The following is a 26,644-nucleotide window of genomic DNA, read 5'->3' as shown; positions in this document are numbered from 1 at the left end:
TATGGGAAGTGTTGACCTTTGGCCGGATTGATGAATATGATTTTGCATTTTTGGAAAGCTTTGTAGCTTTTTTTGGAAAGCATGAAACGTGGTGGGAAAAATAAGCAGAAGTCTTAGACACGTGATTTACATAATTGGGACGGATCTGCTCTATTGGGGTGGGGGGGGGGGATAATTCTGAAAAATCATAAAAAATGGTGTAATTTTAACTTGCGAAGGAGTGATCGGATCTTTAAGAAATTTGAAGTTTGGAAGGATATCGTGTGAAGGATCTTGATGAAACTTCATATTTAGGAAGACCTTGTAACTCAGATCTCTTATTGTAAATCTCAACCGGATCCAGTGACATTGGGGGGGGGCAGTTGGGGGGGGGGGATGGGAAATCTTAGAAAATACTTAAAGCGGAGAGATCAGGATGAAACTGGATAGGAAGAATAAAAACCTGTTAGATACGTGACTGAAGTAACCGGACCATATTTGCTCTCTTTGGTGGAGTTGGGGGGGGGGGGTAATTTGGAAAAATGAGGTATTTGTAACTTACGAAAGGGTGGCCAGATCTTAATGAAATTTGATATTTAGAAGGATCTTGTGCTTTAAAGCTCTAATTTTAACTTCCGACCAGATCCTGTGACATTGGGGGGAGTTGGAGGGGGAAACCTGAATTCTTGGAAAACGTGAAAATTGGGGTATTTTTATCTTACGAATAGGTGATCAGATCTTAATGAAATTTGAATTTAAAAAGGAATCATGTCTCAGAGCTCTTATTTCAAATCTCGTCCAGATCTTTTGACACTGGGGGGAGCTGGAGGGGGAAATCTTGGAAAACACTTGAAGCGGAGGAATCGGTATGAAGCTTGGTGGATAGAATAAGCAAATGTCTTTGATCCGTGATTGACGTAACCATACTGGATTTGCTCTCTTTGGGGGAGTTGTGGGGAGGCGTTCAGTGATTTAGGGAGTTTGGTGCTTCTGGATGTGCTAGGACGATGAAAATAGGTAGGCCTTTCAGGGACCTGCACAAATTGACTTGATAAAGTCGTTTTCCCAGATTCGACCATCTGGGGGGCTAAAGGGAGAGGAAAAATTAGAAAAATGAGGTATTTATAACTTGCGAGTGGGTGATCGGATCTTAATGAATTTTGATAATTAGAAGGACATCGTGACTCAGAGCTCTTATTTTAAATCTTGACCGGCATTAAGCTTATGATTTTCCTTTTAAATCAATCTATTGATTCTTAGAATTTTGTTAGAGCTCTTACCATTAGAGCTCTTGGCTCTTAGCTCTTCTTGCCTCGTCACAAGTGCCATAAAAGCTCTTAGCTCTTGTTTTAATTTATTTTTGAACGTTTTTGAATTAATGAATGATTGATTTTGGCCCTCCGCACACAAATTATTAAAATGAAATTTGCATATTAATTCTTTTTTTTTGGCTAAATGGCTTTCTCTTAGTTATGATCAGATGATTTTGAGAAAAAAGGGGTGGGGGAGGAGTTCTAGTTTTACATATTAAATTTAAAAAAACACGTTTTTTTAACTGAAAGTAAGGAGCGACATTAAACTTAAGAAAAACACACATTACTCTGTATATGAAGAGGGCTGTTCCCTTTTAAACGCTCCACACTTTACGCTAAAGTTTGACTCTCTCTCTCAACTCTACTTTCTAAAACAGTACAAAACTTTAGCGTAAAGAGGGGGTGTTGAGGAGGGAACAGCCTCTCTCATATACGGAGTGAATTCTGTTCATTTTAAGTTTTAATGTCGTTCCTTACTTTAAGTAAAAAAAACTTGTTTTTTTTATTTAATTTATGAACGTTTTTGAATTAATACGTTTTGATTTTGGCTCTCCGCATTTGAATAATTAAAACGAAATTTTGCATATTATTTTATTTTGGCTCAATGGTTTTCTCTTAGTTTTGATCGGACGATTTTGAGAAAAAAGGGGTGGAGGAGGAGGCCTGGTTGATCTCCAATCTTTTGGCTACTTAATAAGGCAACTAGAACTTTTAATTTTTTATGGACGTTTTTATTAGTAAATAATATACGTAACTTACGAATCAACTTACGTAACGAGCTTCTATGTTCGTATATTTTTATTAGGTATATGATAGGGTTTTCCCCCTCGTTAATGCCTCGCTCTTTACACTAAAGCTTAAATTTTGTCCCAATTCTTTAAGAATGACGCCTCAATCATAAAGGCCGTGGAATAAACAGTTAAAATTACTAAAAATACTTTATCGTAAAGAGCGAGGTATTTAGGAGGAGATGAACCCTTCATATCTATATATATAAGAATATAGTGTCTGTCCGTTAATATAGTGTATGACGTTAATATATAAAAAAAAATAATTAAAAAAAAACTTAAAAGAATTAAAAACTGCCTTCTATAAAAAAACTGAAAAAAAGAAAAAAACTAAAAGAAAATAAAAAAAAAATAAAAAAAATAAAAAAAATAAATAAAAAATGAAAAAAAAAAGAAAACATTTAAAAAAAGAAAAGAAGAAACTAAAAAAATAAAAAACTAAAAAAGAAAAAAAGAAAAAACTAAAAATAAGGAAAAAACTTGTTTTTTTTATTTAATATGTTACTTGATGATGATTTTTATGGTTCAAATAAGTTAATCATTTTTTCTGCCACCATTGTAGATTGGCTCAGTTGAAAAAACTTTTTCATATTTATGAAAAAATTGGAGGGCAAGCCTCCTCTCCCACCATTTTTCTCAAAATCGTCTGATCGAAACTAAGAGAAAGCCATTTAGCCGAAAATAGAATTAATATAAAAATTTCATTTTAATAATTTCTCTGCGGAGAGCCAAAATCAAACATATATTAATTCAAAAATGTTAAGAAATTAAATGAAAAAACTAGTTTCTATAACTGACAGTAACGAGCGACATTAAAACATAAAACGAACAGAAATTACTCCGTCTATAAAAGGGGCTGTTTCCTTATCAACCCCCACTCTTTCCGCTAAAGCTTTTTCCTGTTTAATAAAGTAGAATTGAGAGAAAGAGTCAAACTTTAGCCTAAAGAGCGAACGGTTGACGAGGGAACAGAATCTTTCATATACGGAGTAATTTCTGTTCGTTTTAAGTTTTAATGTCGCTCCTTACTTTCAGTTCAAAAAACTTTTTTTGTTTAATTGCTAAGAAAAAATCGAACGTTTTTTCCTGTATAATCTGCGTTCTTTTTTTTTCTCAGAGATGAGCTGCTTGTCCTGTAATTTTTTCATGAGTTGCTATTTTGTATCTCTTTCATGTATTATCTAAATACTTGTTGTTTTCACATTGCGACAGCGGAGTGGTTAGCGTCACGCCCGGGAAGGTCTGGGATCTACGTTCGATCCTCCATGTCGTAAAGAATTCTTCTGTTTGTGTTAATTTTTTTCCAAAATGTTGAAAACTACAGTATCCGAAAAAAAAATATACGCAATTTTTTGGGGGCGTATAGACTGCACTAAGCTCACTTTTTCTCAGAGATAAACTACTTAAATACTGTATCCATGGACCAAGAATCAATTCCACGTGTTGCAAGGACTTTACGAACTGAAAATGAATAATCAAAGATATGCATTTGATTCAGCGAACAGAAGGCCTTTATTTACAGCCACTTTCCTAGTATGGTATTAGTTGAAAAACACAGGTATTATCAACTGAAAGTAAGGAGCGACATTGAAACTAAAAAAGAATGTAAATTATTATGTATACGAAAGGGGCTGTCTCCTCCTCAACGACCCGCTCTTTACGCTAAATTTTTTGTTGTTTTGAAAAGTAGAGTGGCAAGAAAGAGTCAAACTTCAGCGTAAAGAGCGAGGCGTTGATGGGGGGGGGGGGTTTCTGGAATTCAGTTTTATGCTGCTGCAATTGTATTTTCTGTTATTTTTCTAAAACGAGTAAAGTAACGAAAGGCTTTCATGTTTAATCATAATTTACTTACATGTATATCTGGGCATCAACTATTATGGAAGTGGGCCGGTGGATTTTGTATCGGTGGGGGGAGTTTACTTGAACTTCAAAATACAATTGAGTGCCCAAATTTGTATCTGCTTAGTAGGGATTTAGACAAATGCTAACAATTGGACAAGAGCTAACAATGAGTACATTGTGCCATTTACTAGGCTTGTCCCCGGGGCTATGGGTGCCTTGGCATCCCTTGAGGCATTGTTTCTAAATTCTTCACTAATTTGAACTTTAAAACGTCCTCAAAGTCTTAAATTAATACCCTCAGCTGTTCCTGAGATATTGCGGATATGGTCCTTTGACAACCAACATCCACATATTGTTTGGATATTGTTCGACACCTACCTAATAGCATGTTATTGCAATAATACCCAAATACCCAATATCTTTTAATAGAGAAAATGACGAACATTTTTTTGTTTAGTTACTTTACATGCATGTGGAATCAGGAGTTCTTGAGTTAAGAGTAGCTATGGTCCTGCTTTGGCCCTCCTAAGTGTCTACGTCTTGAACGAGAAACCAACAGTTGAATTAGTTATATTTTTGGCCTTGGAATAACTTTCTGTGGAACAGATATGTAAGTTATTGTTAGTTTATAAATGCTTTTATTTAGCGTCGTATGTTTTGGACATTAATGTTTTGAGCATTTTTTGAAAAATAAAATTTAAGAGTCTTATTAACAGTTGGTCGAAAGTCGAATTGGTTGTATTTCTGGCATTAGATTTGCTCATGTTGTAACGGATTCAGGCATTGATTTCTTTTTAAACGTCTTTATTGAACCCGTTTGTTTAGAGGTATGTTTAGCTGTGTGTGTTTGCTAAATTCTTTAATATGATCAAAACCCGTTTATACATATGACATTCGTCATCTGCAAGTACTTACAGATATTGGTTTTTTGGTGGAGAGGTAGGCCTACTTTACTTTTTAAGCATTTTAAGCGTTTTCTTTTTTTCAATATTTGTATACATCTCACTTGAAAAAAGTGAATTTTCCAAAGAGGAGGAGCACGATTTCTCTGTATTATTTTAAAAACGATAAGAAAATAAAGAAAAAATCGAGTTTTTTCAACTAAAGGCAAAGAGCATTGTTAAAACTTAAACGAGCAGAAATTTTGCCGTATATGAAGAGGGTCACTTCCTCATCAATACCTCCCTCTTTGTGCTAATGTTTTTCTTAGCTTTTTTAATTGAGTTATTTATTCTAATTAAACGGCTTTTATGGTTTAGGAGTAATTCTTAAAGAATTGGGACAAAATTTGAATTTTAGCTTAAAAACCGAGTTATTGATGAGGGCACAACTTCCCTCAGAGAAGTAATAATTTCTGTTAGTTTCAAGTTTTAATGTTGTTCCTTGCTTTCAGTTGAAAAAGCTTTTATTATAGACGGAGTAAAGCTATACAACAAAACATAAAGCTGAACTTCTTTTTGCTGTTGTTTTTTTTTTTTTTTTTCTTTGAGCACTGAGGACGACTTGGCGGAGGTCCTTGTCGAAATATCTGCTTGTTTTTCATATTTAGCTACTGGCTGATAAAATCCTCGTTTTTCACCTATTTGTTTTTTCTCTTTTCATTTTTCTTTCCCTTTCTTTGTTTTCAGGAGTAATTCTTAATGAATTGGGAAAAAATTTTAATTTTAGCTTAAAAACCGAGTTATTGATGAGGGCACAACTTCCCTCAGAGAAGTAATAATTTCTGTTAGTTTCAAGTTTTAATGTTGTTCCTTGCTTCCAGTTTAAAAAGCTTTTATTATAAACGGAATAAAGCTATACAACAAAACATAAAGCTGAACTTTTTTTTTTTAAAGTAATTTATTTTATTATTATTATTTTAATTGAAGATACAAAAGTGAAACTGTAGTTTAATTTGAAAATATTTATCCCCCCCCTCTTAGAACCCCTATTACAAGTACTGATTAAAATATTCCTGGGAATCAAGGAGATTTGAGAGTAATTCCCCCTCCCAAAAAAGGCAGAACTTCTTTAAAATTTTATCTATTATAGGATTGCATTTTGACCTTCAAGTACACTTCCCCCACATGCACAATATTTTTGGCCTTGATATAACTCACTGTGGATCAGATAGGTAAGTTAATGTTCGTTTTTTTAACCCTTTTATTCATATTCGTGTGTCTTGGAGATTAATATTTTTAAGGATTTTTGGAAAAAGTAAAGAGCCATATTGAAAGCTTTCAAATTGGTTTTATCTCTAGCATTGGATTCGACTCTTCTGGAGTGGATTAAGCAATTGATATCTTTTTACATACTATAATTTTAGTCCTATTAAAATGCAAATGTAATATTATCTTACATACACTTAAACAGATTTTCTTGGGTAAAATGAGCGCCATCTTCACTGATTTTCGGAAAAAGGAACGGAAAAACATTCCCAGGAATCAAGTGGATTTGAGAATAATTTTACCCCCTCCACTTCTCTTCCGAAAAAAAATTTGGTCAATATTTATATATTATAAAATTCTAGACTTAGGAAATTTGGGCACACAATTGCATTTGAAGTTCAAGTAAACTTTCCCCACCTACACAAATATCCACCGGCCCTCTTCCATAATAGGTGATGCCCAGATATACATGTAAGTAAATTATGAATAAACATGAAAGCATTTCGTTACTTTACTCGTTTTGTGGAAATAGTAGAAAATGCAATTGCAGTAGCATAAAACCGAATGCTAGAACCCCCCCCCTCAACAACTCGCTCTTTACGCTGAAGTTTGGCTCTTTCTTACCACTCTAATTCTCAAAACAATAAAAAAAATTTAGCGTAAAGAGCGAGGCTTTGAGGAAGAGACAGGCTCTTTCATATAAGGAATAATTTATATTCTTTTTAAGTTTTAATGTCGCTCCTTGCTTTCAGTTGAAAATACCTGTGTTTTTTAATTAATACCATAAAAAGATAGTGGCTGTAAATAAAGCTCTTCTGTTCGCTAAATCAAATGCATATCTTTGATTATTCATTTTCAGTTTGTAAAGTCCTTGCAACACTTGCAATTGAACTTTGGTCCATGGATACAGTATTTAAGTAGTTTATCTCTGAGAAAAAGTGAGCTTAGTGCAAGCTATACGCCCCCAAAAAGCTACATAATTTTTTTTTCGGGTACTGTAGTTTTCAACATTTGGAAACAAATTTAAACACACAACTGAATATAGAATTACTTCCTTACGACATGGAGGATCGAACGTAGATCCCACACATTTCCAGGCGTGACGCTAACCACTCCGCTGTCGCAAGGTGATAACATAAAATATTTAGGTAATCCATGAAAGTGATACAAAATAGCTCATGAAAGAAATACATGACAAGCAGCTCATCTCTGAGAAAAAAATGAACACAGATTACACAGGAAAAAGTGTTCGACTTTTTCTTAGCAATTAAATAAAATTTTTTTTTTTAACTGAAAGTAGGGAGCGACATTAAAACTTAAAACGAACGGAAATTACTCCGTATATGAAAGATTCCGTTCCCTCCTCAACACCTTGCTCTTTATGCCAAAGTTTGACTCTTTTTCTCAATTCTACTTTTTTTAAACAGTAAAAAGCTTTAGCGGAAAGAGCGGGGGGTTGACAAGGGAACATCCCCTTTTATACACGGAGTAATTTCTGTTCGTTTTAAGTTTTAATGTCGCTCCTTACTTTCAGTTGAAAAAACTAGTTTTTTTATTTAATTTCTTAACATTTTTGAATTAATACATGTTTGATTTTGGCTCTCCGCCCATAAATTATTAAAATCAAATTTGATTATTAATTCTATTTTTGGCTAAATGGCTTTCTCTTAGTTTCGATCCGACGATTTTGAGAAAAAGGGTGGGAGAGGAGGCTTAGTTGCCCTCCAATTTTCCTATAAATATGAAAAAGTTTTTTCAACTGAGCCAACGTTTCTTCGGTCAAATGTAAAGAAAAAATCTACAATTGTGGCGGAAAAAAAAAGATTAACTTATTTGAACATAAAAATCATCTTCATCAAGTAACTTATTGAATAAAAAAACAAGTTTTTTTAACTGAAAGTAAGGAGCGACATTAAGACTTAAGAAGAACACAGATTACTCCGTATATGAAGAGGGCTGTTCCCTCCTCAACGCCCCACACTTTACACTAAAGTTTGACTCTCTCTCTCTCAACTCTACTTTCTAAACCAGTACAACACTTTAGCGTAAAGAGCGGGGCGTTGAGGAGGGAACAGCCCCTCTCATATGCGGAGTGAATTCTGTTCGTTTTAAGTTTTAATGTCGCTCTTTACTTTTATTTAAAAAACTTTTTTTTTATTTAATTTATGAACTTTTTTGAATTAATACATTTTGAATTTGGCTCTCCGCATTTGAATAATTAAAAACGAAATCTGCATATATTTTTTTGGCTCAATGGCTTTCTCTTAGTTTAGATCAGACGATTTTGAGAAAAAAGGGGTGGGGTAGGAGGCCTGTTTGCTCTCCGATCTTTTGGCTGCTTAATAAAGCACCTAGAACTTTTAATTTCTTCTGGAAGTTTTTATTAGTGAAAAATATGCGTAACTTACGAATCAACTTACGTAATAAACTTCTATGTTCGTATATTTTAATGAGGTATTTGAGAAGGTTTGTCCCCTCGTTAATGCGTCACTCTTTACGCTAAAGCCAAGACTTTGTCCCAATTCTGTAAGAATGAAGCCTCAATCGTAAAGGCTGTAGAATAAATAGTTAAAATTACTAAGAATACTTTAGCGTAAAGAGCGAGGTATTTAGGAAAAGATGAACCCTTCCTATCTTATCTATATAAAAATGTAGAGTCTCTCCGTTCGTCTGTCTGTCACTAAGTATGACGTCAATATAAAAAAAAAACAATAAAAAAAACTTAAAAGAATTAACAACTATCTTGTATAAAAAAAAATCTGAAAAAAACGAAAAAAAATGAAAAAAAACTAAAAAAAGGAAAAAAACTAAATAAACGAACAGAAAACGAACTGTTGTTCGTTTTGTTGTTCTGTTCTGTAAAACGAACAGAAATTACCCCGTGCATGAAAGGGGTTGTTCCCTTCTCAACGCCTCGCTCTTTACGCTAAAGTTTTTACTTTTTTTTAGTTTTTTTTCTTTTTTCTTTTTAGTTTTTTTTTGTAGTTTTACCTTTTTAGTTTTTTTTTATTTTCATTTTCTTAGCTTTGGTTTTCTCCTTTATTTTTCAGTTTTTTTCTTTTTTTCTTTTTTTTTCTTTTTTTTTTCTTTTTTAGTTTTTATTTTAGTTTTTTAGCTTTTTTATTAGTTTTTAGTTTTTTTTTTCTTTTTATTTTTTGTAGTTTTTACCTTTTTTTAAGTTTTTTTAGTTTTTTTTTCCCGGTCGTCATTTGTGTCCCAATGTCCCGGTCTGTAATTTTGTCCGTCGAAAACATGACGTCAGTCGACACACGAACATGACGTCACTCGACAGACACACACACACACACATACAGACAACTTATTTTTATATATATAGAAGATAGATAGATAGACTAGCTGTTGGGGTGGCGCCAAGCGCCACCCCAACACCTAGTTGGGGGGGGGGGCGCTTCGCATCCCCCCCCAAGCCCCCCGCGCGCGTAAGTCGTTATGCGCCATATTAGTTACGCGCCATTGTAGTTGTGTCCCTGTGTACCACCTATGAATATAGTTAAATTTATATATGTGTTTTGAACTATGTAAAACTTGCGAATATACAACATTCTTGGCCTTCCCATTGTCTGGGCATATGCAAAGCCTTATGTACTTATAATGACGTCATATGCAAACGCTCTTTTTACAAACAAACAAACATACATACACACAACTCGTTTTTATATAGATAGATAGATAGATAGATAGATAAAATACACATTAACTGCGTAAAACTTGCGAATATACAACATTCTTCGCTGTCCAATTGTCGCTGTATATAAATAGATTGTCAGGTTTACCGACCCTCGAACATGCAACGTACAATTGTCCATGGGAAAAACAATCAGTATTAAGATCTATACCACATTTTTCTAATGATTGACCTTGAGCTTTGTTGATGGTGATTGCAAATGCTAATCGAGTTGGGAATTGCAATCTTTCAAATTGAAAAGGTAGATCCGTTGGAATCATGGGAATGCGAGAAATAAGAACAGCCTCACCCTAAAAAGGCCTTGTCAAGATTGTGGCATCTATTACGTTTCCATTGTTTTTTTACGGCAAGTCGTGTGCCATTGCAAAGCTTTGGTGGGTTGATATTTCTTAACAGTATTATTGGTACGCCTATTTTTAGCTGTAGCACGTGTAGTGGAAACCCTGAAAGATCCACGGAATTTAAAAATTCAGATGGATAATTAACCGCCTCATTTGGTTCCAAAACTGTGTCGACTGACTTGTAAAGGACTGCCTGGTCTCGAATCTTGGTCAAAACAATATTGGTAATTTCGTGGACGTCTATATTTTTGGGTGCAAGAATCGCTCTTTCACTTAGCCATTTATTATTTTTAATATTGTTTAGAATATTCGGAAATACTTTTTCAATCAATTCATTTTTGGACGTCACTAAATTACAGAATTCAGCAGGTAGTTGTATACGTCCTGGAATTGAGTCTACTGGGAGCTTTCCGTTTCCAATTGCCAGCAATTGATCTGAAAATGTTTGACCAAAGTCATCGTTTTGCAATCGGACACTCATATTTGTAGTTAATTTTAATGTTTTTACGTGTGCCCATAAATTAGAATTTTTCAGGCAAGCATTCATTTCGTCTGCAGGAGCTGATCTAGGTATTATAGGTAATGTTTGCCTGAAATCTCTCGCAAGCCTGAATCTTCCCTCGCAAATCTTTCAAGCATTGATCCAGAGCCTCGAGCGATTTTTTCTGTGGCATTGTGCACTCATCCCAAATAATAAGTTTGCATTGCTGCAATACTTTACCCATCCCAGATGATTTGGAAATATTGCACGTGGGAGTTTCTGTAGAATGCAAATTCAGAGGCAATTTCAAAGCGGAATGAGCAGTTCTTCCACCAGGCAGCAATGTTGCGGCTATTCCGGACGACGCAATTGCCAACGCTATATCATTTTTTGATCGAATTGATGCCAGAATCAGTTTTATCACAAACGTTTTACCAGTACCTCCTGGCGCATCCAAAAAGAAAATTTCTCCAACGTTGTTATCGACACAATGCATTATCGTATCATAAATGTCTTTTTGTTCCGACGTTAACTTGGAAATGTTATTTTGTACATACGAGTACATACAGATCACTCTTACTGTAACTTTGTTCACGATCCAATTCTACACATGTCGAAACAGCAGCGATACGGTTAGGTGAAGGCATTCCCAAATCCTGAAGAGGTTTGTTTGCCATACGTACGCACAAATCTTCTATAATAACTTAAGTGTAGTTATAAATTTCTGATGTAAAATCAAAAGTCATATCTGACGTCTCTAACTGTTTTCGATGGAGTATATCTTCGGACATTTTTGACTTATATTTTCCCCATAACTCTGTAGGAGCTGATGGAGAGCAAATTGTTAAAATGATGCCAAACAATGCACGAATTTGACTTGGAGTTGACGTTTCGCACGCGTCATTGATGCAGTTATCCCAGTGTTGGTCATTCTCCAATAAATTCAGAGCTTGGCATGCACTACGGTAAGTGTCATGTATAGTACCGTTTACAGTTCTCAAATACTCAAAGGATGTCGGACCGGGTACATTCACCAAAAGCTGGCGTGGAAAGATGCATTCATGTTGATTGGGGTGAACGGTGTAGAGTCCTCCTATCGTGGTATCTTTGAAGATAGTAGGTTGGCCGTCAACTGACTTACCCTGTTTTCGACGTTCAAATACTTTATTTTTAGTATTCCACGTGTAATACGAAGGCACTTCAGTATACAGCCGTTTTTTTGCAAAAGAATCATTTTTGCAAAGCGAAAAGAAACCGGTTAACTTTGTATCCGGTGGATTCAGGGCTCTTTGTTGCACGTTGGTTTCCGAGAAATAAACACGTTGACCATTCTGTAAATGTACCGCTATGTGAACAACAGCTGGACTACGTTCATGTATCGGAAATGAAAGAATTCGCCAAACAGCTTCATTACTGCTTATGTATCTTCCAGCCTGATATTGTACGATTTCGTCGATATCTTTGATTTCGGGCTGCAAGCCAAAAACTGCCATGTCACTGCCTTTGTTGACGTATTTACATATGTATTTGATTGCCTTTACGGAGTTACAGTATTCAACGTTTATGTGTGCATTAAATGTTTTTGGTAATAATGGGGAATATGGAACAACCCACTGGTTATCTACTTCGATGGTGGTACCGTTACGCTTCTTTATTATTGGTGTTTTACCGCCATCTTCAGTAGACTTTCTTCTATATTGTGGGTAACCATCATTGCCAGTAATTGTGTTGGATACTAAAAGTCGAGGATATTGCTTTGTGCACCTTCCTTTGGCCATGCATGGTGAATTTTCGTTCAGTGCACTGCAAGGTCCATGTATCATATTTTTTACAATAATATCATGTAACCCCTTATCGACATTTTCATCAGGTATTTCAGCGGAAATCACATCATCAATTTAGTTCGAAGTAATTTTTTTATGTAGCCAGATTAGTATATGTGCGTGTGGCAAACCTCGTTTTTGCCATTCCACTGAGTACATCCAGCATCGCACTGACCCAAACACTTCAAAATTTACTATGTAGTTTATCAGTGATTTCAACTTTTGCCGGAAGACACGGGCCGTAATGTCATGTCTATGAACCGCCGATTGTCCTTGAAGTAAAAACTGCAGTATCTCGTCCCAAGATTGATTATATGTAAATGTAATAAATAAATCTGGACGACCATAGAGACGAACATACGCAATAGCATCTTGCGCATATTTATGCATATGACAGGGATTGCCAGCATATGACGAAGGTAAAATTGTTAATCTTTCAACGTTTGTGGTATTACCGTCATTTATAACTGCATCTCGCAAATGAATGTATTGTTCAGAGCGGAGCTTGGTCTGATTCAGGCGGATATATAGCAAACGTTCTGATTCAATTTTAGCATACATATCAACGACGAATTGGTGAAACAATTGACGGCATTTTAAAATATAATTTTCTTCATCCGGCCGAATCATTAGTCTATAGGAATAATAATGCATTGAACTGCATTTCTTATTCATTTCTTTGTTAGTGGCTGGATTCATCAATTTAATATTAAAGTGATAGCCGTCGGCTCCATCCCAAAAAATGATAGGATATTGTAGGGCATCGTAGCATCGATGAGTTTCAGCAATTCTTAACAACTGAGCGTTTCGCTTATGAAGAATAATATCTCGAGGTAAAAACTGATCACCGACCATAACGATTGCCACTTCGTCGATAGTTGGAGCATTGTATCTACGCACATGTTGGCCAGGAGGCGTTTTGTCAGCGGAAATAACAATTTTATGCGTATCAGTAGGCATCAAATCGATGGCTGTTTTGAACAGACGCACTAAATTATTATTTTCGTTGAAAATATGTTGCAATTGGGAAACGATTGTCCTTTCAACGTTGAGAGAAATTTCGCAACGTGCATTCAATTCAGAATTTCTATCACTGATGAAGTACAGTTGTAAAAATTTATGATTCACGTCTGAGAATGGTAGAAGGGACCCTGCTCTATGAATAATTTGCCCTTTTACTTTGAAAGTAGACATAAATTGATCTGGATTTTCGATTTGGGCTCCAAACGACGTCATTTGGAAACATGAGTTATATTTTCTGATTTGTGAAAAAAAACGCTTAGATTCTGACGTAGTTCCAATGAGGAAAAGGCCTTGCAATAGGGACAAATTTTAGACATAGTCCCGATTTGAACACATCTACTCAAGCTATAATCATCGACTGGGCTGTACCTGAATGCCAGGCGATAACTTTCAGGTTGCTCTGATTCCTCGGCACGCTTTCTTTTCTTACTTTCTCTATCAGCAGCAAGCCTGATTTCTTGCTGTTCTTGTGATTCCTCGGCACGCCTTCTTTTTTCACTTTCTCTTTTAGCAGCAAGCCTGGTTTCATGTTGCTCTGGTAGTTCCTCGCCATGCCTTCTTTTTTCACTTTCTCTTTTAGCAGCAAGTTTGGTTTCATGTTGCTCTGGTAGTTCCTCGGCACGCCTTCTTTTTTCAATTTCTCTTTTAGCAGCAAGTCTGGTTTTGCGTTGCTCTGGTGGTTCCTCGGCACGCTTTCTGTTCTTTCTTTCTCTATCAGCCTCAAGCCTGTTTCCTTGCTGTTCTTTTGATTCCTCGGCACGTTTTCTTTTCTTACTTTCTCTATCAGCCTCAAGCCTGTTTCCTTGCTGTTCTTTTGATTTCTCGGCATGCTTTCTTTTCTTACTTTCTCTATCAGCAGCAAGTTTCTTGGCATAGACTCTTTGAGCATCTTCCTCGGCTGTTGCCATTGTAAGTTCATCTGTCATTTTACAGTTAAACATTAATAGATTTCTACGTGAACGCATGTCTTAAATATCTTTAATGACGTCACCGTCATAACAAAAATGACGATGGAGACACAGGGAATGTTCGATTAGCAATCACCATCAACAAAGCTCAAGGGCAATCTTAGAATAATGAGGTATAGATCTGAATACAGATTGTTTTTCCCATATATATATATATATATATATATATATATATATATATATATATATATATATATATATATATATATATATATATATAAATATATATATATATATATATATATATATATATATATATATATATATATATATATATATATATATATATATATATATATATATTCCCGTTGCTTCACCATTAAATTTCAAGGCATTGCAATAGGGACAAATTTTAGACATAGTCCCGATTTGAACACATCTACTCAAGCTAAAATCATCGAATGGGCTGTACCTGAATGCCAGGCGATGATTTTTAGGATGCTCTTGTGGTTCCTCGGCCCGCTTTCTTTTGGCATTATCTCTTTGAGCCTCAAGCCTGTTTTCACATTAATCTTGTGATTCCTCGGCACTCTTTCTTTTGGTAATTTCTCTTTGAGCCACGAGCCTGTTTTCATGTTGTTCTTGTGATTCCTCAGCACAGTTTATTTTGGTAATTTCTTTTTGTGCCGCGAGCCTGTTTTGACGTTGTTCTTGTGATTCCTCGGCACGCTTTCTTTTCTTACTTTCTCTGTTAGCCGCAAGCCTTTGGGCATTAAATCTTGGAGCAGCTTCCTTGGCTGTTTCTTCTGCCATTGTAGGATTTATCCTAACATTTTTCTTTGAATTAACTCTTTGAGCAGCTTCTTCGGCTGTTTCTTCTGCCATCGTAGGATGTATACTGAAATTTCTCTTAGAATCGTCCCCTTATATACTTATAATGACGTCGTATACAAAGCCTTATATACTTATAATGACATCATATGCGTACAAACACATAAACAAACAACTTATTTTTATGTATACAGAAGATAGATAGATAGATATAGATAGATAGCTGTTGGTGTGGCGTTTCACACCAAACCAACACCTAGCTGGTGGGGGCACTTGGCAACCACCCCAAGCCCCCCCCACGTGCGTAAGTCGGTCCCTGTGTACACCTGTGAATATATATATATACTAGCTGTTGGGGTAGCGCTTTGTGCCACCCCAACACCTAGTTGGTGGGGGCGCTTAACGCCCCCCCAAGCCCCCCCGCGCGCGTAAGTCGTTACGCGCCATATTAGTTACGCGCCATTGTAGTTGTGTCCCTATGTCCCACCTGTGAATATATATATATATATATATATATATATATATATATATATATATATATATATATACTAGCTGTTGGGGTGGCGCTTCGCGCCACCCCAACACCTAGTTGGTAGAGGCGCTTCGCGCCCCCCCCAAGCCCCCCCGCGCGCGTAAGTCGTTACGCGCCATAATAGTTACGCGCCATTGTAGTTGTGTCCCTATGTCCCACCTGTGAATATAGATATATATATATATATATATATATATATATATATATATATATATATATATATATATATATATATATATATATGGTTTTAACTACGTAAAACTTGCGAATATACAACATTCTTTGCTGTCCCATTGTCTTTGCATATAAATAGATTGTCAGGTTTACCGACTCTTGAACATGCAACATATAATGGTCCATGGGAAAACAATCTGTATTCAGATCTATGCCTCATGATTCTAATGATTGCCCTTGAGCTTTGTTGATGGTGATTGCTAATCGACCATTCCCTGTCCCGGTGTCCCGGTCGTCATTTACAGCTTATTTAGATTTTAGCTTATTTAGATTTTTAGATTTTTTAGTTTTTTTATTAGTTTTTAGTTTTTTTTTCTTTTTAGTTTTTTTGTCCCGGTCGTCATTTATATCCCCCTGTTTCCCCCGGTGTCCCCGTTGTAGTTGTGTCCCTGTGTCCCGGTCGTCATTTATATTCCCTGTGTCCCGGTCGTCATTTGTATCCCGGTGTACCGGTCTGTATATACATTCGTTTTTTAGTTTTGTTTTTCTCCTTTATTTTTTTCCTTTTTTTTCTTTTTTAGTTTATTTAGATTTTTAGATTTTTTAGTTTTTTTATTAGTTTTTAGTTTTTTTTTCTTTTTAGTTTTTTTGTAGTTTTTACCTTCTTTTTAGTTTTGTTAATTTTTTTTTTACTTATGTCCTGGTCGTCATTTATACTCCCTGTGTCCCGGTGCTTTGTTTTTGCCTTTTTTTTAGTTTTTTTAGTTTTTTAGCTTTTTTATTAGTTTTTAGTTTTTTTTGTAGTTTTTGCCTTTTTTTAGTTTTTTTAGTTTTTTAGCTTTTTTATTTTTTTTATTAGTTTTTAGTTTTTTTTGTAGTTTTTGCCTTTTTTTAGTTTTTTCAGTTTTGACGTCACCTGATCCAGTTTTTTCAGGTGACGTCACCTGATCCACGATCCACAGATCCACAGACAACTTATTTTTATATATATAGATAGTTTTTTTTTTTTTACTTATGTCCTGGTCGTCATTTATACTCCCTGTGTCCCGGTGCTTTGTTGATTGCTAATCGAACATTCCTTTTGTCCTGGTCGCTTTCTCTTTGAGTTTCGTCATTTATTTTTTTCTTTTTTAGTTCTTTTAGTTTTTACCTTTTTTAGTTTTTTTTAGTTTTTTAGATGAAAATTTTTTTTAATTTTTTCCTTTTTTTCTTTTTAGTTTTTTATTGGTTTTTACCTTTTTTTAGTTTTTTTAGTTTTTTTAGTTTTTTAGCTTTTTTACTTTTTTTTATTAGTTTTTAGTTTTTTTTTGTAGTTTTTGCCTTTTTTTAGTTTTTCAGTTTTTTTTTTAGTTTTTTATTGGTTTTACCTTTATTTTAGCTTATTTTTCAGTTTTTTCCTTTTTTTTAGTTTTTTTTAGTTTTTAGTTTTTTTAGTTTTTTACCTTTTTTTAGTTTTTTTAGTTTTTTTAGTTTTTTAGCTTTTTTATTTTTTTTATTAGTTTTTAGTTTTTTTTGTAGTTTTTGCCTTTTTTTAGTTTTTTTAGTTTTTTAGCTTTTTTATTTTTTTTATTAGTTTTTAGTTTTTTTGTAGTTTTTGCCTTTTTTTAGTTTTTTCAGTTTTGACGTCACCTGATCCAGTTTTTTCAGGTGACGTCACCTGATCCATCCACAGACAGACAGACAACTTATTTTTATATATATAGATATATATATATATATATATATATATATATATCTATATATATAAAAATAAGTTGTCTGTCTGTGGATGGATGGATGGATGTGTCAGGTGACGTCACCTGAAAAAACTGGATTAGGTGACGTCAAAACTGAAAAAACTAAAAAAAGGCAAAAACTACAAAAAAAACTAAAAACTAATAAAAAAAATAAAAAAGCTAAAAAACTAAAAAAACTATAAAGGTAAAAACCAATAAAAAACTAAAAAAAAAACTGAAAAAACTAAAAAAAGGCAAAAACTACAAAAAAAAACTAAAAACTAATAAAAAAAGTAAAAAAGCTAAAAAACTAAAAAAACTAAAAAAACTAAAAAAAGGTAAAAAACTAAAAAAAAAAAGGAAAAAACTAATAAATGACGACACTCAAAGAGAAAGCGACCAGGACAAAAGGAATGTTCGATTAGCAATCAACAAAGCACCGGGACACAGGGAGTATAAATGACGACCAGGACATAAGTAAAAAAAAAAAAACTATCTATATATATAAAAATAAGTTGTCTGTGGATCTGTGGATCGTGGATCAGGTGACGTCACCTGAAAAAACTGGATCAGGTGACGTCAAAACTGAAAAAACTAAAAAAAGGCAAAAACTACAAAAAAAACTAAAAACTAATAAAAAAAATAAAAAAGCTAAAAAACTAAAAAAACTAAAAAAAGGCAAAAACTACAAAAAAAACTAAAAACTAATAAAAAAAATAAAAAAGCTAAAAAACTAAAAAAACTAAAAAAAAGGCAAAAACTACAAAAAAACTAAAAACTAATAAAAAAAATAAAAAAGCTAAAAAACTAAAAAAACTAAAAAAACTAAAAAAAGGTAAAAAACTAAAAAAACTAAAAACTAAAAAAAAATAAAAAAGGTAAAAACTAAAAGAACTAAAAAAGAAAAGAATAAATGACGACACTCAAAGAGAAAGCGACCAGGACAAAAGGAATGTTCGATTAGCAATCAACAAAGCACCGGGACACAGGGAGTATAAATGACGACCAGGACACAAGTAAAAAAAAAATTAACAAAACTAAAAAGAAGGTAAAAACTACAAAAAAACTAAAAAGAAAAAAAAACTAAAAACTAATAAAAAAACTAAAAAATCTAAAAATCTAAATAAACTAAAAAAGAAAAAAAAAGGAAAAAAATAAAGGAGAAAAACAAAACTAAAAAACGAATGTATATACAGACCGGTACACCGGGATACAAATGACGACCGGGACACAGGGAATATAAATGACGACCGGGACACAGGGACACAACTACAACGGGGACACCGGGGGAAACAGGGGGATATAAATGACGACCGGGACAAAAAAACTAAAAAGAAAAAAAAACTAGACAGGGAATGGTCGATTAGCAATCACCATCAACAAAGCTCAAGGGCAATCATTAGAATCATGAGGTATAGATCTGAATACAGATTGATTTTCCCATGGACCATTATATGTTGCATGTTCAAGAGTCGGTAAACCTGACAATCTATTTATATGCAAAGACAATGGGACAGCAAAGAATGTTGTATATTCGCAAGTTTTACGTAGTTAAAACCATATATATATATCTATCTATATTCACAGGTGGGACATAGGGACACAACTACAATGGCGCGTAACTATTATGGCGCGTAACGACTTACGCGCGCGGGGGGGCTTGGGGGGGGCGCGAAGCGCCACCCCAACAGCTAGTATATATATATATATATATATATATATATATGTGTTTTTAACTACGTAAAACTTGCGAATATACAACATTCTTTGCTGTCCCATCGTCTGTGCATATAAAGATTGTCAGGTTTACCGACTTAGTTTTTTAGCTTTTTTAGTTTTTTTAGTATTTTATTTTTAGTTTTTTTTGTAGTTTTTACCTTTTTACAAATAAACAAAAATGCATACATACAACTTATTTTTAAATAGATAGATAGATAAATACATATACATACACACTATAAATTAACTATGTAAAACTTGCAAATATACAACATTCTTCGCTGACCCATTGTCTGTGCATATAAATAGATTGTCAGGTTTACCGACCCTCGAACATGTAACGTACAATTGTCCATGGGAAAAACAGTCTGTTTTAAGATCTATATCGCATTTTTCTAATGATTACCCTTGAGCTTTGTTGATGGTGATTGCAAATGCTAATCGAATCCAGAATTGCAATCTTTTAAATTGAAAAGGCAGATCCGTTGGAATCATGGAAATGCAAGGAATAAGAACAGCCCCACCCTCAAAAGGCCCTGTCAAGATTGTTGCCTCTATTATGTTTTCCATTCTTTTTTTTACGGCAAGTCGCGTGCCATTGCAAAGAATTGGTGGGTTAATATTTCATAACAGTTTTATTGGTACGCCTATTTTTAGTTGTTGCGCGTGTGGTGGAAACCCTGGGAGATACAGGGAATTTGAACTATGTCGACTGGCTTGTAAATTACTTCCTGGTATTCAATATGACGTAAAAAAAATAAAAAAAATATTAAAACCACCAAAAAAGGAAAAAAACTGAAAAAAAAAGATAAAAATCTATTAATGACGTCATGTTCGTAACGCGAAACCAGGCTTCCGGCTGATAGAGATAGTAAAAAAAAGAAGGCGTGTCGCTGTATTACAAAAGAAATGCGTCTATCGATAAGTGTGTCGATAATTGACCTCCTTTTCTTCAAGTTTCCCTCTTGCAATCGTGGCCCAGAGAATGAAATTTTTCAGTTTCGAAGATTAAGGTTTTTTTAATCGAATAGAAATTTTCTTTTTGGAGCAGCAAGACATTTTGTAGAAAAAAACGAGCATGTACATTTCCTTAAGGACATTGAAAGTCCCGACTGTCAAAAGAGATGAATTTACAACTATGCTCCATGACAATGTTCGGTTTGTGGGTCTTATTGGGTATATAAAGCACACAACGATTGAGAAGTTCATATATTGTCTGCCCGGCTCTATTAAAGTGACCAGACATTTAGCTTTTGTGGAACAGAGTAGCTTATTAGAGGAATTTCGCTCCTTGACAACATTACAATTATACTTTCTACCGTATTCTGCCCAGTTTTATCATTAGTCTCACTAAAATCTATTAGTCTCCCAGTAAGTCTCCTTTTCGAGCTGATAGCGATGATTATGATCGCAAGCTTATCAGAATGTGGGGTGTTGTATCTGCCATTACGGAATAAAATTTTGCATCCATGATTTCGTAGACGGTCTCCTCCCTGATTTCTGCTGAAAGCAAGTCATTGAACTTGTTCTTGAACATGTTGTGTAAATAGGTAACTTTGTATGGTTACCTATGGTAACTTTGTATGGTTACTATATGGTGTATATCGTACTAGAAATTTAACAAATTGAACAAAGTCGCCGTATTGTTATTCAGTTGTTTTAGTTTTTCAAAACTCTTTTCTTGTATTTTTAACTTGCAAATGGAACGGTAAATTTCAATTGATATCATTTTGACCCTCTTTGGCCCTTAATATTCATCAAGATCATTCGCGTTCTTAGAAGTGTCCTTTTTTGAAAATTAGACAAATTCTATCAGGCTCGTTGCTTCTAGGAGATAGCTTTAAATTTATGCCTCAATACTCGGCCTTATATTGGAGACTCTAAATATATATTGTTCAACAGAAGATATTACAAAGATGCCAAGGGATAAATCGTGAGATCATAGAACTCACAGGAAACAAGCTCATAGAAACAAAACTACTAACTGCCACTACTTGCTGGGGCAAGACGACAAATAAGAAAACATTGAGCGGAAATTGAACCTGAAAAGCAAATTTCCACCTAAAAGGGTATATCACGTAGTTCAGAAACATAAATTGGTAGCAATAAGTAGGCAAACCTTCCCTTTTCCAAGCTAGAGTCCATCCCATTCTCATAGCTAAATAATAAGGAAAACCAAACAGTAAAAAAGCCCTTAAAGTAGGAGCGCCATCATTTTGCTGTCAGGAAGCATTGCGCCATCTATTTTGCAATACAGAGCGCGATTTCATAAGACTATATGACTCTCTTAGATCACCATCGCGTACTATGGATTTCACCGAAATCTCTTGCCTGGGAAAGTGAACAAAAACACGCACAGCAAGGATTTCAATGAAGCATTAAATGTATAGTGAGATTTTTACTTTTTACTCAAAAATTTTCATTGTTTTTTACAATTTCAGCTAGTGATATTATTCTCCTAATTAACATTTGTATTTTAAAAAGTACACTTTCTTCAAACCAATAGAATTTAAAGATGAGTTACTTTTCCCTTACATATATAACTGGCAATCTCTCAGGAAGACATATTTGATTGTTCGACTTCAATTTTCGCCAGTCTTTTTTTTTTGTTATTTAAACTAGGATAAGAGTTTCTCAACTGCCTGTATCTGTCGTTATGATAAATAGAAGACAAACAACGTGTGACATGAGAATTATATGTAAATTCTAGAGAAAGTATGCCAAAAAAAGAATTGGGTTAACTGATAGAATTCTCTCGTTTGTAAGAAATGTGAATTAATGGCTATTATGCTCATTTAATCTTTTTGTGTTTTTTTTTTCTTCTTCCTAACACAAAAAAAATATTCAATTTTCAAAACTATTCAGAAATGGAAAAAAAAATCTTATAAGCCCCCCCCCCCTCTCCCAGCAAACAAAAAGACAATATAAAATAGGGACTGAAAAATGTCCATATTTAAATCTCGTTAAAAACCCCCTTCGTGACCCCCACCACTCCCCGGGAAAATATCAGTCCATACTTTTTAGTATAGTGTATGCTATGCTTTCCAAATGAAACTCTTCAGAAGAAAAGAGTTCGTTACTGAAGGAACATTCAAAAATGTATGAATAACTATAAATGTATAAAGAGTAATGGTAATACCTTCGTGCAAAGTGGCAGAATTTTATTTTAAGAGAAGTCAATTATCAGCTTAAATGTCCTTCTAATAATATTTTTATGTGTTGTTTTTTTCTTTTTAATGAAGAAAACATCTAACCAACTAGAAATTAAATCCAAAATATGAGCGTTTTGCAATAATTTAAAAGGGAAAAGCTTTATAGAAAAGGACGAAAATATATAAAAACACTATCATTTTTCAGAATAAGGATTATTATGCAAAATGCCAACACCTTCCAGATTCAGGGGTCACCTGATCCTAGACAAATCAAAACCTTCCAAGACAGGGGTTGTCGGCAAATATTCATACAACATCTACAGTCTAGAACAAAACAAACAATTTAGGACAGTCACTCTTAATTCACATTAGAAATTGTTCTAGTGTGAAATCGTCCCCGTTACGTATTGTTAGATATTGAAACTGGACTTACAGATATCAGTCCATGGCGGTTCTAAGCCTGGGCAGAGGGGACTGTTGTCCCCCTGCATATTTCCTGATATCAGACATTAAATTCCTTTTATTACACATTTTTACATTCCTATGGTATACCATGCCCAACCCAAGGAATATGAGGCTTAAAACCTCTACTGTATCAGTCATCGTTGAACGTCGTTGGAAGTAATAATTCTATGACTTTTAATTTTAGTTTTAGAGATTGTATTTTACTGAAGGTCTTATTTTATTTATATAAGTATTTTTTTTAGGAAGACTTATTTAATGTTTGAACAAGTTTCACTGCTTAAGAAATTCCCAAATATTTTATCTGTTGTTTGTTTTTTGTTTGAAATATACAATAATTTTCTGTCTACTGCAGGTGATTTACTCTGCAGGTAAAAACTTTCAAACTTAATTTTGAAGACACGGTAATATACAAAATATGAACAAATGACTTTTGTTCATACAACAGAACAAATCTGTTGTTTGAATGATACAACCATCATAGCCACGATATAACCCGCCAAAAAAAACATATTTTAAGTTTTTTGACCTGATTTATCAAAAGTTGCTTCATTTAGAAAAAGAAAAAAAAATCTAATTTCAAAATTAAAATAACAATATATGATTTTAGTTTTTTAAGTAAACCCCCTCTTTCTAAAAGGACATAAAAGAAAGAAAACTTTGGTTCAAAATTTTCAGGAAATTCTTTCTCCTTTTCTGCAAAAACACACCTTGAAAATTTAGCACATGGCGTCCACCTTTTTGAAAAACCTTCAAGCCCCAAAGTTTTGTTGCCATAGGAAACTCAAATTTTGACAAAGTAGGTGTAGACAGAAATTGATAGAAAGTAGGTGCGGGAGCAACGGGGTTTATTTTCTATTCTCTTTCTAGTTACTCCTATTACAGAAAAGAAACTACATTTTAAAGCACAAAAAAACTAATTTTTAGTTACTAATTTCAAGATCATGCGTACATAACGATATTATGACTAAATTGGCGTTCTTTTTCTCTGGACTAGAACGATAAGGGCAAAGTGAGCTGAAAAAAGAAAATGAGAAAAATGTCAAGAATAAACAGAAAGATACTTCCAGAATTAAATTCATTTATTTTTCCGAATTAACAGTAAAGACCGACACCCAAAACAATTAAACATGTTTTATTTGATGAACCGTTTTATTTGATAGCTACAAATATCTCTTAAACAATCATCAAAAGCAATTGAAGCAATACACTGTGTTTATATTCTTCACATTTTATATCACAGAGTTCATCCGTAGCCCAATCACTGGTGTCGGGACACTTAGCAAACAAGCTACTTTATTGATGAGAAGTCTCTGGTAATCCAATTTGGTTAGTCCCTGCCGAAGTAGGAGCGACGCTGATAGGAAAAGATATGGAATTCAATTAGGTTTGATCAAGTTCTTTTTTGCTTCTCTGCTCGGAAATGAAGTCCTGGAGAAGCGAGCAGATGGACTGAGGACCGACTCACTGTCCATAAGCCTCGTTTTTTCATAAATTGCAAGGCAAAATGTCAACTTTTGTGAAAAGCATCAAATCAAACTTAGCGCTGGTCGAAGAATGTCTCCTGAGCTCAACAGCTAATAGTTCCTTCTGGTAATTGATTGACTCAGCCATATTACTAGTTTCGGGAATCTACCTGAAAAACACTGCCATCTCTTGATCATCAGCAAGACTTTAATTGCCAAATCATAATTATAACAACTAACTTTCACAGTTGCCTGTTTGAAGGGGCGAAGAACCCCAATGCAGGTTATACAATTGACTTGTCATTGCTGTGAAGTTCAAGATTTTTGATTTTAAGGTCATGAAGGTTTCCATTGAAGAAGTTACGCAGTGGCTGTTTTCGTTTAGAATACATATTTATCATAATACGACTGCTGTTCCATCGAACATTCATGTTCTTTGTGATAAATGAACTAAGGTTATATGTCTTGCAGATATATTCAAAAGGATTATATGACTTTGAAGATATTTTCAGGATTTTAACCCGCACTCGTATTTTTACCAGTACTGCACACTACATCAGTACTTCACAAGAAACGCCTCTTTGTCTAGGTGTAGAGTTCTCATGTAGCTGTCAAGTAGCTTGGTCATTTTATTCCGAGCTACTATTATCAGCTTTGGTGTAGTCAGTGAACCCAAAGAAATTCGATTAGATTGCTTTAGTTACTTTACAGGTAAGACTGCATTAATATTGGATTAATTTCCACAGTAGCATTTATTTTTTTATCCAGAAAGGGTAAAGACAGTGCTACTCGCTAGATTGCAAGTATCACAAATTCAATATAAAAAGTCGTTAAACTGCCCTACGTACTATTCACAATCAAAACATGGAAAATGAAGAAAAACCAGTTTAATAAAAGAAAAATGCTAGCAGAAAAAAAATGATAGTAAAAAGACGGCTATCCGCTTTGTGTCTTTTCAGTTTCCTATAAAAAAAAGAAAAAGAAATGAAAAAGAAAAAGACAGAACCGAAACCGGTAGGAGAAAACAGAAACAAAAACGATAAAGACCCCTACTTTATCCTTTTGTACTATTGTATTACTCCAAATACCAGAGCCAGACTCTGGAAATCCCTTCGTCCAAACGTTTGTAGACAGAATTCGTCAGAATCGTACACCATCCAAAATCACTCCAGACATTTTTGGTAATTATTCAAGTTTTAGCAATATCCCAAGCAACATATAACAGTTAGGGTCGCGATTTATAAAAGGAACTTTCAAATTTCTTTTTTGGGAATCAACAACATTTATCCGCCTCTTTTTTCTTTAAAAACCAATAGGAGGATCGACAAAATCTCTTAAGTACTTCTCAATAGCACACTAAAGATGGTTAACATTGAAGATATATTAAATTCATTTGGACAGGCATTTCCCCTTAAAACATGAATATTATCATATTCAGAGCCTCAGTTTAACTCCGACATCATTTGCAGCCTTAGGAACTAAACCCTGGATAGAATTTTTTATTCCCAATGTTGTTGATTCCCAAAAATGAAATTTGAAAGTATACTGTAGAAATATCTACAGTAAAATTAAAAGTCATAGAATTATTACTTCAACGAAGTTCAACCATGACTGATACAGTAGCGGTTTTAAGCCTCATATTCCTTGGGGCGGGCATGGTATACCATAGGAGTATAAAAATGCAAAATAAAAGGAATTTAAGGTCTGATATCAGGAAATCTGCAGGGGGACAGTAGCCCCCTCTGCCCAGGCCTAGAACCACCATTGGACTGATATCTATAAGTCCATTTTCAATATCTAACAATACGAAACGGGGACGATTTCACACTAGAACAATTTCTAATGTGAATTAAGAGTGACTGTCCTAAATCGTTTCTTTTGTTCTAGACTGTTGGCGTTGTTGGACAAGATGGGAAGCCGAAGATGATTTCAGACCCATACAGTCCGTGTTCTTCTTTCTCATGGCAAAAGGGCCGAGTTAACTATGAATGAATATTTGCCGCTAACCCCTGTTTCGGAAGGTTTTGATTTATCTAGGATCAGGTGACTCCTGAATCTGGAAGGTGTTGGCATTTTGCATAAGAATCCTTATTTTGAAAAATGATATAGTGTTTTTATATATTTTCTTCGATTTCCTATAAAGCTTTTCCCTTTTAAATTATTGCAAAACGCTCATATTTTGGATTTAATTTCTAGTTGGTTAGATGTTTTCTTCATTAAAAAGAAAAAAACAACACTAAAA

The 26,644-nt window shown here is 34.2% G+C and overlaps 1 protein-coding gene and 2 long non-coding RNA genes across 3 annotated transcripts in view; all 3 read left to right on the top strand.

Annotated features, from left to right (window-relative positions):
• The window catches only part of LOC136035530 (tRNA-queuosine alpha-mannosyltransferase-like), a 162,673-nt gene that overhangs the window by 130,721 nt on the left and 5,308 nt on the right, over positions 1–26,644 (top strand). The window lies entirely within an intron of this gene.
• Positions 507–26,644, top strand: LOC136035531 (uncharacterized). Its single transcript, XR_010619461.1, has 3 exons — positions 507–4,532; positions 5,954–6,035; positions 26,290–26,644. It is a non-coding gene; the product is annotated as an uncharacterized LOC136035531 (long non-coding RNA).
• Positions 17,485–18,693, top strand: LOC136035527 (uncharacterized). The gene is made up of 2 exons (XR_010619460.1): positions 17,485–17,535; positions 17,706–18,693. It is a non-coding gene; the product is annotated as an uncharacterized LOC136035527 (long non-coding RNA).

Source organism: Artemia franciscana, chromosome 14 (genome assembly GCF_032884065.1).
Source record: "Artemia franciscana chromosome 14, ASM3288406v1, whole genome shotgun sequence".
NCBI lineage: Eukaryota > Metazoa > Arthropoda > Branchiopoda > Anostraca > Artemiidae > Artemia > Artemia franciscana.
This window is presented reverse-complemented; position numbering and strand designations above follow the sequence as displayed.